The sequence below is a fragment of the Sinocyclocheilus anshuiensis genome, unplaced genomic scaffold (genome assembly GCF_001515605.1).
Source record: "Sinocyclocheilus anshuiensis isolate Anshui unplaced genomic scaffold, SAMN03320099.WGS_v1.1 scaffold204, whole genome shotgun sequence".
In the NCBI taxonomy this organism is placed as follows: Eukaryota; Metazoa; Chordata; class Actinopteri; order Cypriniformes; family Cyprinidae; genus Sinocyclocheilus; species Sinocyclocheilus anshuiensis.
The window spans coordinates 217,808-228,476 of NW_015557064.1; the positions used below are offsets into that span (position 1 = coordinate 217,808).

At 34.5% G+C, this 10,669-nt stretch overlaps 1 long non-coding RNA gene and 2 pseudogenes across 2 annotated transcripts; 2 read left to right on the forward strand and 1 right to left on the reverse strand.

Annotated features, from left to right (window-relative positions):
• The window catches only part of LOC107676553 (sorbin and SH3 domain-containing protein 1-like), a 60,293-nt pseudogene extending 57,011 nt beyond the window's left edge, over positions 1-3,282 (forward strand).
• A 1,176-nt stretch (positions 3,283-4,458) lies between these two features.
• On the forward strand, positions 4,459-8,485 carry LOC107676568 (uncharacterized). 2 transcript variants are annotated; one of them, XR_001632754.1, is made up of 3 exons: positions 4,459-4,878; positions 6,341-6,398; positions 8,410-8,485. It is a non-coding gene; the product is annotated as an uncharacterized LOC107676568 (long non-coding RNA). The 2 variants fall into 2 exon arrangements; XR_001632753.1 differs by lacking the exon at positions 4,459-4,878 and adding an exon at positions 4,955-5,023.
• Positions 8,364-10,669, reverse strand: part of LOC107676567 (isoaspartyl peptidase/L-asparaginase-like) — a 23,675-nt pseudogene continuing 21,369 nt past the window's right edge.

The following is a 10,669-nucleotide window of genomic DNA, read 5'->3' on the forward strand; positions in this document are numbered from 1 at the left end:
CTTTGCGTGAACATTTGGGCGGCGTTATGCAAATCTTCCCACATTGTGACGTAGACATGTGGGGGCGTGTTAGAATGAGCCATTTTTTTTAGGTAGGCGTGGCTGACTCTTAACTTTTATAAAGAATATCTCTTTGGATTTGACACTTTAGTCTTTGCAACTTTACAGATATTCTTTATGCACCAAGAGCTTGTAACGCTCCAAAGAGAAAGGAAAAATAGAAATCGCATTATGTGACCCCTTTAATGCTTTTGCGTTTACTTGCAACACCTGTGCGTTTTCTTGCAAAACATTTGCGTTCTCCTGTAAAATTATTGTGTTCTCCTGAGAAACTTTTCCTTCACTCACTAAAAGCACTGAAATATAGAGTTTCCTATGACCTCATATTATTTCCATCACAAGTTTTGCAAGCGAACTCAAAATTTCCCAAGAGAATGCAAAAGTTTTTTTTGAGAGAACGCAAAAGCATTGAAATATAGTTTTTCTCACCAAGGGTGCATTTATTTGATCAAAAATCAGTAATGAACAGTAATATTGTGAAATATTATTACAATTTAAAATAACAGTTTTCTGTTTAAATATTTATTAAAATGTAATTTATTCCTGTGATGCAAAGCTGAATTTTTAGCATCATTACTCCAGTCTTCAGTGTCACACGATCATTCAGAAATCATTCTAATATGCTGATTTGCTGCTCAAAAACCATTTATTTTTATATTATATTTTATATTTATTTTTATAACAAAAGTGCTAGTGACGACAAATTTATTTAGCCTTGTTTTAGGTAGATATCTATTAAGCATTCATACAGTACACATAACTGTATTTCATGTAACTGTGGAGTGTCAACTTTTTATGAGCTGTCTGACTGCAGGCACAGTGAACTCTACTTACCATGGTGCTCTGCCAAGTGTGCCATGTGACATTATATATATGTGTCAGACAGAAAAAACTGTGTGCAGCATTTTTTTATTTAAGCCCATCAACTATTTCTTTTTCAACTAAACTGAAAGGCTAAACAAGCCTTTACATTTGGTCAATAGTGTGATTTGTGCAGTAGTTTCCTGCACCCTCTCTTTCTATGTGTAATGATGTGTTGTGTTCTGTTGTAGATTCCAGGCTCTGTACAATTACATGCCTCAGAATGAGGACGAGTTGGAGCTGCAGGAAGGAGACCTGGTCAGTGTCATGGAGAAATGTGATGATGGCTGGTTTGTGGGTATGTGTCATTGATCATTGTATTGATTCTCCATTAAGTCATCTCTCCCATACTAAATCCATATATATATATACGAAACTACAGTGCTACTGAATCAATCCATTTTAACCAAGATTTTAGAGCTCTGTTGTTCTGGAGTTGTATGTTTTCCTTTTTTTTGTACCAGACTCTTATGTATTGGCTTCTCTGTGCAGGTACATCCAAGAGGACAAAACAGTTCGGCACTTTCCCAGGAAATTATGTGAAAGCTGTTCATTTGTGACATGATACATTTGAATAAATTACGGTTTGTATGAAGAGATTCTAACTATGCTTAAGCGGCTTGATCCGTTTGGGACACTCTACCTGTTGACGTCAAATGAAGACTTTTTCTCCCCTCCAAAATTTGGTCTTTCCCAGATGAATGTCCAGGTATGTGATCAGTTAGGTGTGCGGCATGTCAGCAAAGAACATGCAGTTCAACTGTACTACAGTGGCAGCATTTGTTGAAGGATTTAGAAGAATGCATTGTTTTTGCTTTTTGAAAATGCTCAGACTCAGCTAAAAGCCATTAATATAAAATATATCAGACTTGGAAAAGGTGATTAAGTTTACAGCTGTGAATTGTACTGAAGTACAACTTCATCACATACCTGACATTACTGAAAAACATGAAATTCTACCATTTATTTTTGCTATAAATGTTTGATGGACTTGGAGTGTTGCCATTAGAGATGACAGTGTATTGAAAGCACCTGAAGATGTCTGTATTAAGGGTTAATGGTCAGAGAAGCTGTAAAAGGATCATAGAAGTTAAGTTTAGCCATTTAAAAAAGTGTTTCAATTTCAATTTACACTCCCATTGTGTAAAAAAATGCATATTTATGGAACTTTTTTTTATCATACTCTCATGAAGAGTATGATGTAAATCTCTATTCCGATGAGGGCTCAATGGATGACACAACATTAGTATTTGCAAATCCAAGCAAAGCCATTTGTAGACATCAAAATGATGTAAATCAGTGTTGGTCATGTTAAGGAGGAAAATGTCACAGCACTTACTGTATGCTCAGATTTGATTGACATAGAAAATTATGGTAACACTTTACAGTATGGTCTGATTTGTTAACATTTGTTAATTGGATGAGATGTTAAACCGAGGTCCTGACTATGTGTGGTCATAAAAAGTCCCAGGATGTCCCTTGAAAACAGTAGGTGTGTTTTGAGTTTAGAGAAAAGCGCTATATAAATGTGACAAATTATTATTATTATTTATTTTAATGCATTAGTTAACATGAACTAACCGTGAGCAACTATTGTTAACAAATGACACCTTATTGTAAAGTATTACCAAATTTCTGTTCAAAAGATTACGATGGAGTGACCAACTCTAGAAACTCCGGATCTACCAAGCTTTTTAATTGGTAACAAAAAAGAATCAAGCTTTAAGCGCTATGTAAAGTTGTGAGGTGAAGGTCTACAACTAAACCGCACTAAACAGATCTGAACATATTTAGATGCTTTGCCTCAAAACATACAACAAATATTTATTTGCCTGAGTAATGCATATTTTGCTCTTTCAGTCATCCATTTTTGAATTGGTTGTTCTGAAGAGTGTATTACGAGTCTGAGGCGCAGTATTTACCTCTGTTAACAAGCCTTGATAACATCTTAACCAGGTACCATTTGACAGTGACATTTACATAGTGTTATGACTGGTAATATGGTTGCATGTTGGGAATCGATGATCCATATAAGATTGCCGTACCTCATTTTCAAAGTGCCATTCACAGTAGAGGATGCTACATGAGGACTGTTGTGTTCATTTAGTTAGGTAGTCTCCATTGATTAGCTTGTGGTCTTCCTTAACTGAATGTAGTTCACATCTACTCCAGGTTGTAGATTTGCTTTTGCTTCCTTTTTTAAGAGGTAGAATTGCAAATTTGAAGATGAAATTGTGTCTTTTTGAATCTCCCCTTTAGTTATATACGGTCCATTCCATTTAATGCCAGAGAACGTGCTGCTAGAGAGCATGAGGGTCGCCTGAGACTCTTACGCTTACCAGCCTTCTGTCCAATTCAAAACGAGAATTAGGAAAAGATCACTTGGACAGAAATAAGTCATTTAAAGTATCTAGATAATATATTTTTCATTTTTTTAAACCAGTCGTTGTTGCTAAAACCTTTGTCAATAAGTAATCACATAGAAGATCAACAAGAAATTAAAATACGTATATGTGATCTCTATTGAATATGAACTTGAAAACGTGTTTCAAGCCCGTTATAAGATAGCGTAGCATATCTGAATGTAGTGCTCTGAGAAACTTTTAACTTGGATGTGAACACAGTTAAAATTCACAGTTTTCCTGTTCTGTCAGAGTTATAAATATGTAAAGTAAAATGAATGAAAGTGACTGAAGTTGCAGCAGCCTCTATGAATATTACAGTTTATATTAAATGAAGAATATTAGGAAAGCACAGAGATTTGCTTAACACAGGCTGTCTCATATGATTGAAGGAGTGATTCTGACACTGTTGGGATTGAAATGCCTTTCTGTCTCATGGCTTCATTGAACTGTGCCTAGTTTTATTTTATTTTGTTTTATTATTATTATTATTGCCTTGAGGTAAACACGTTACTTTTTAAGGACTTTTCAAAGTAAGTTTTAGTGTGTCACAGGAAACAATTACCAAGTTAATTGCTGCAATCACATGAGTTATTCAAGAGTGTGAGATGACACCTGAGATGTTTTATGTATAATTATTACTTTGTGGTCTGTATGCAGAGGCGAATTTTGCATTTTTTGTTTGTTTTTGTTTATTTGCAGTGCTGTTACAATTACAATGAATTTAAAACACTAGTTACTGCTGTGATTTCCTCATTATGCAATATTTAATAAACAATATTACAGCTTTTGACTGACTATGTTTGTTGTGGTGATGTGCATGGCCTGTGCAAATGCTACACAGTCAGTTTGATGAAGTAATAGTGAAAAATATCAGTTTAAACCCCATATCTTCTCACCAGTTCAAAACATACCTATAATTAATGGAAGCAAGAAAAGCTGATCTTTTTGTACTAAGGAAAAAAGCAGCTGTATGTATAGCCTTGTGTATTTTTTCGACTTTGTTTGGAGACTCTTAAGTGAGTGGAATTCAATGACTAGTACACGTGCATTTGTTGCTGTCGTTTGGATTTGTTTTTGTACCCGCTCACTTACACTCCCAGAACAGATGTTTGTGGGGAGCGTGGGAAAAAAACAAAACAAAATCAATTTTGCTGTATTAGAAGTCTGAAATAATTTTTCAAGAGAAAAAAAACAACAACACACATGCAGTTGCTTTAACAAAGTCAATGTCACTATGTAACAAAACAAACAAAAAAACCTTAGATGGTTTTGGATACCAGGCCATATTCCAGATCAACTAATTATAACTTGCCCCACACTCCACCTAATTTAATACATTCATTGCAATACCACGTAATGCCACTAGGGAGCAGCACAGATAAAGGAATATCCTCCTGCGTTTAAAAACAATCTCATCTGACCGCCTCGGTCAAGACGTGAAAACTTGTCATGAAACAAATTAGAAGCTAACAGAAAAAATAACACTTTCAAAAAACAATGATACATTTACACAATAAGGAGCAACATGATCCCAGTGAAGCATAAACACAAGGTAAGTGTGATGCTGTCAGTCCCAGATGTTTGCAATTAACGTACTGTACACTTGAACAGGTAAATTGAAATGAGGCGGAAAACACTCAGTAGGACGCTGATTATGTGACACGGAAACACTAGCATCTAATTTTCCCCAACCACAGGTGGTAAATTCTGTGTGTTTAATTTAGTAATTTAACACCAATTGTGTTTATATTTGTTCACTGAGGATTCTGTTGAAACAGTAGGGGACAACCAGTATAAATGTTATGTATAAACTGACTAAATGTAAATGTTTAACAGCATTCACTAACAGTAGTCAAAGATTACTTTTCTTTTTTTGCTCATTTGCAATAGAGGAAATTCTAGATTCTACAGAAGCCTGTGGTGTTTATAGAAAGGACAATATTTTTAGTGGTGTTTTATGCCATAAACATATTCAACATTTTATTAAAAATAATAATTAAATGTAAAAAAGATAATATCTTATGCTTACATAAAGCTTAATCAAGTCTCAAGGTAACAGAGCAGCTTGGAATGTCTCAGCAAAATGTTGACTTGTTAAGTTTTAACAAGGAATCCCAAATACTGACCTACTTGAGCTCCACTTGAGTCAGAATTGTTCATTTAAAGCTCAGAGGGGTTGCTCTCTGCATAATGTTTATCTTTTTCAGTTGAGGAAGCACACTTGTTTCATGGTTCTGGGTAGGATGTTGTAATGTCGGCTCTCCATACTTTGATCTTACGGCACTGCGCTGATCAAATACACTGAATGCATCCAGGCTAATAATCTTTACTTAATTATTTTTTTTTTTTCTTTTGTAGTCTGGGTGATTGATCAAAAATGTCAAAATGTTAATTGCTGTAGAGGTGCTGTGCTCAGTAGGGGTTCAGGAATCACTATGGAATAATCAGCTCCCTCTGCAATAAAAAGTGGAGAGAATTTTTTTTTTTTTTTTGCCTTTTTGGAGAGGCAGAAAACTGTTTTCTCCACGTCTTTGCTCTGCTGCATGGTTTCAACTACAATGGGTTTTACTGTTTTATAATGCAGAAGAAATATTACAAGGACACACAAATCTTAGAAGCTTTTGACAACTTTTATTTGTTAAAAGTGTGTGAACTTACTCTGTACAGCATATTTGTCTTCATATATACAGTACACAGCCTGTCCTTAATTTGAAACCAAATGAAATAAATAAATGAGAGGAGGGCAACTAAGGAGACACTAACTAGGAGCAGTTGCAAAAACTTTTATTTTCCTAATAAAGAATTAAACTTTCAGAACATAATTACTCATCCATCAATTCCCGTGGCTGAAATATTTTAACAGCGTTCCTTCATTTACATTTTATAATATCATCACTGCTCTATTCACAAACAAAAGAGAAGCAAACAAAAATTTGAGGATATTTTTCACAAATCAGCAGGAACGTTGTGATCTTTTTTTGAAGAAACATAAATATAATAATTTTATCCTCTAGATCCACCAATTAGCCTTCACATAAAAACCTGAAATGAAGCGACTGAAGACATGAAGGGGTAAGATTAATTTTAAGTTGAGTTCCACAAATGTAGTGAAAATAGCTGTATTTGGTTAATTTAATGTGTTGATTTTTGCCATCATACAGTATATTTCTGTTATATTTTCCATCTGTCTTCCTATACTGAAGACAGTTTATGATGTATTGAGACGTCATTTGTAAATTTCATATTAATGATACTAATGCTAATTAGTTAACTCTTATCATTATTCATTAATTGTGGTTTAAGCTTATCAGACCTCTGAGAATTCTTCATTTGTGACCCTGGACCACAAAACCAGTCATAAGGGTAGATTTTCAGAAATTGAGATTTATACTCTGAAATCTGAATAAATAAGCTTTCCATTGATGTATGGTTTGTTAGGATAGGACAATATTTGGCCGAGATACAACTATATGAAAATCTGGAATCTGAGGGTGCAAAAAAATCTAAATATTGAGAAAATCGCCTTTAAAGTTGTCCAAATGAAGTTCTTAGCAATGGATATTACTAATCAAAAATTAAGTTTTAATATATTTACAGTAGGAAATTTACAAAATATCTTCATGGAACATGATCTTTACTTAATGTCCTAATGATTTTGGCATAAAAGAAAAATCAATAATTTTGACCCATACAATGTATTTTTGGCTATTGCTACAAATATACCCCAGCGACTTATGACTGGTTTTGTGCTCCAGGGTCACATTTAATCACTTGAAACCATATTGTTTCTATTGTTTGTTCAGTGAGGAAACATGACAACCTACATAAATGTTATGTACTGTATGTACACTAGCTAAATGTCACTAAAATGTAAAAATGTTTTCATCTGCTTTACAACATTTTTTGAATCAATTAATCTTTATTCATTAATTGTTTGGTAAAAATGATCAGAACATGCAGAAAGGAGTATTTCTTGGTACGAGAAACAGCTCATTACTACTTATGTTAAAATAACTTTTAGGTTTGTATAAAGGCTACAATTAATCACATAGGACAAACTGATAGAATCTAGCAAAATGAATGAATGAACTAGCTGAAAGCCTCAAGAAATTCAAAATAACAAATTAAAATACAGTTAAAATGTAATGTTATTGTAAGTACTGTAAGGAATTTAACTCATTAATTCTATAAGGGAATTAATCATTAATTTTATTTCTAGCTCAGGTTTTGAAAGGTCTCGAATCTGAAAATTCGAGGTCCACCTGATTAAAGCTGAATTCCAATTTGAGGTCCACCTGATTAAAACTGAATTCAAATCTGATAGTTTACACTTTAAATCAACGGTCGTCCAGCGAGCCGGTGATCTCAGTATATTTTAACAACTTGAATATTTGTATTTCCCTGGCCATGGGTAATACGTTCTTTGATAAGTAAGCTACGAGCTAGGTAACGTAATCTTGGCAATGTTTTTGACTTTAAAATTTCACGATGCCAGACAATGATTCTTTATAAATGAAAACGAATTTATTGGCTATTCTAGATTACATTAAAACTAAGCTAAAACACGCATGCACACACATATACAGCTCAGAAGAATGAAGGAATGAGTTAACGGAGTTGCATGAAGTTTTCTTGGTTCTAACACCCGTTTCCACGAGTGGTTTTAAATTCAGCCTGAGAGAATTCACAAAGCAGATATTTTCTTATCTTTACTGCTTAACTCAATTCACCAGTTCAGCACCCATTTCAGCAGCTGTAAGATTTGTTTGTACTTGCGTTTTGCTGAAATCTGAGAAGCGGAGTTGATTTCCTCGTTGCTGACGCAGGCTTCCTGGATGGCTGCTGGAGGGAAATTCCTTTGCTGATTGGTTACTGAGGTGACGTCCCTTTTGGGAGATCCCTTGTTGGATTGGTTGCTTTCTTGATGACACAGAGGCTTGAGCAGTCCTGCTAAAAGTCTGAGTTTGCAAGACTTTAAGTTCTTTGAAGATCGCGGGGGCATATCAGTGTCCGTTCATGATAGAAATCCCTACATTATCATTTCAGCACCTCTGTAAAATCTTCTTTGGGATTTAACCCGTAGTGCAGGACGTCCTCTTTAATGGAGGCCCAAGCCATGCGTGGTGTGGTGAAGCTGGCGGCCCAGTCCCCTGTAGAGGACACAACAATAGCTCCTCCGCATCCCTTCACTCTCTCTCCCATGTACTGAAGTGAGGCGGGGGCGGCTGTGGCTGATCTCCCTGCATTTCACAAAGAAGACACTCAAGTATGTGACGGTGTCAGCAAAGTTAGCAGTAGAAGTTTATCTGGCTGGCAACAGCTGACCATGTATTTTTGCTGTACTTCCTCCGAAACATTTCTGGTCAGAGTTGCACAATGTGAACTGCATAAATAAAATGATAGAGATTCTAAAATCTTTAAGGTTACATAAGGCTGTACACATCTATTAATCTGGCATCACCTGTTACTACCATTGTCCACCCTTAATACATTTATTCAGCCAGGATACATTAAATTGCTCAAAAGTGACAGTATTTTACAACGTTACAAAAAATCTAGTTCAAATAAATGATGTTCTTTGAGCTTTCTGTTCATCAAAAACTTTTCCACAAATTTTTAAGCAGCACAACTGTTTTCAACAGTGATAATAGAAATGTTTCTGGAGCAGCAAATCCGCATATTAGAATGATTTCTGAAGGATCATGTGACTCGACTGGAGTAATACTACTAAAAATTCAGCTTTGCCATCACAAATTATATTTTAAAACATTAACATAGAAAACAGTTATTTTAAATTTCAATAATATTTCACAATATCACTGTTTTAATTTATTTTTGATTGGTGAGCATCAAAAACAAAACTTACCAACACCAAACATTTAAAAGGTTGTGTACATAGGTTCATTCAACTTCACAATATTTTCTATTGTGCTTGTATATTTCTGGTATTTTCCAGCACAACAGAAAAAAAAATCAAGTGCATTTGATCTTTATGTACCTTATGATGAAATACTGACCCGTCAGTGTATGTGTCCTTAGTGTGCCTGTCCAGGTCACACAGTGAACAATATATGTTGCTCTCATGGTTTTCTCATTCCATCAGTCTTAGTATTACAGTCTTAGTAGTCCAACATAGAAAACATCAGCCAAGGAACAAGACAAAGACTGCAACAAAATTTAATTATTCACATTTTTAATAGCACATGTTTATTTTTAACATTTGCATTGTGAGTTTGCATTTTTTTTTCTATATGGAAATACTGTGTTTAGCAAAAATGTAATGTCTACTTTTAGTTCTCTTTCATCCTTCTCTTTGTGTCCTGTTCCTTGTTCTTCAGAGCAGTGAATTCATTTTCTTGCTTTAACTGGGGACTCTTCGGCCTCTAGCCAACTAATAAATCTTTTATGCTCATCATATTTATTATTATTATAAGTAATGGTTATGAGTGCCAATGAATCCAATAACTTGCACTGTTATTAAAAATAAACATAATCTAAATTAATTGATCACACTGCTCAAGTACGCAAATGTTAAACAAATAGTTGAGACCCTAACGGCAAGCCCAATAATTGATCAAATAATGAACTGGTATATAAAAACAGAGTGGTTGCGCTTGCCTTGCAGTATCATTACCGCAGAATACCAAAGCAAACAATAGCCTGCTGACCCTTCACACTCTTTCCTCGGACAAACACACACCTCATTATTATCCGCCTACTGTGGCAGCACATCCGATCCTTCCTGCCTCTCTCTCACACACACCAATTAAGATGACTGGCAACAGCAGCATTCGGTTTTTGTGCGGTTTGACATTCATTCTGCTTGGTTATACAAAATTTGATAATAATAGCAACATGTGGGTGATGGTAAAGGGGTACAGATGATCGACACCTTGCAAGCAAAAACAATATATTGCATAAGAGTAAAAACACAAACAAAATGGAAGACACATAGCAGGTGGGAAAAAAAACAAATGGGTGATGAGAATGTTTCATTCAAAATATACAAGAAAATACTGAAAATTAAATCTTATTTAGCCATGATTGTACAATTGTCTTTTTATGCAATTTTATGTAATTTGTAATTCTGTGATATTGATTAACCTGGCATCTAACTGGACTTTGAAAAATAAGTATTATATTTATTGTAAGTATTATAATTGACATCAGTGTGACATGCTCTTCAGGACCAATTAGTTAAGACAAGGACCTAAAATATACATGTTCTCTTATACATTAAAGGGGTCATATGATGCTTTTTAAAAGATCATTATTTTGTGTATTTGGTGTAACAGAATATGTTGACATGCTTTAATGTTCAAAAAACACATTATTTTTCAAAT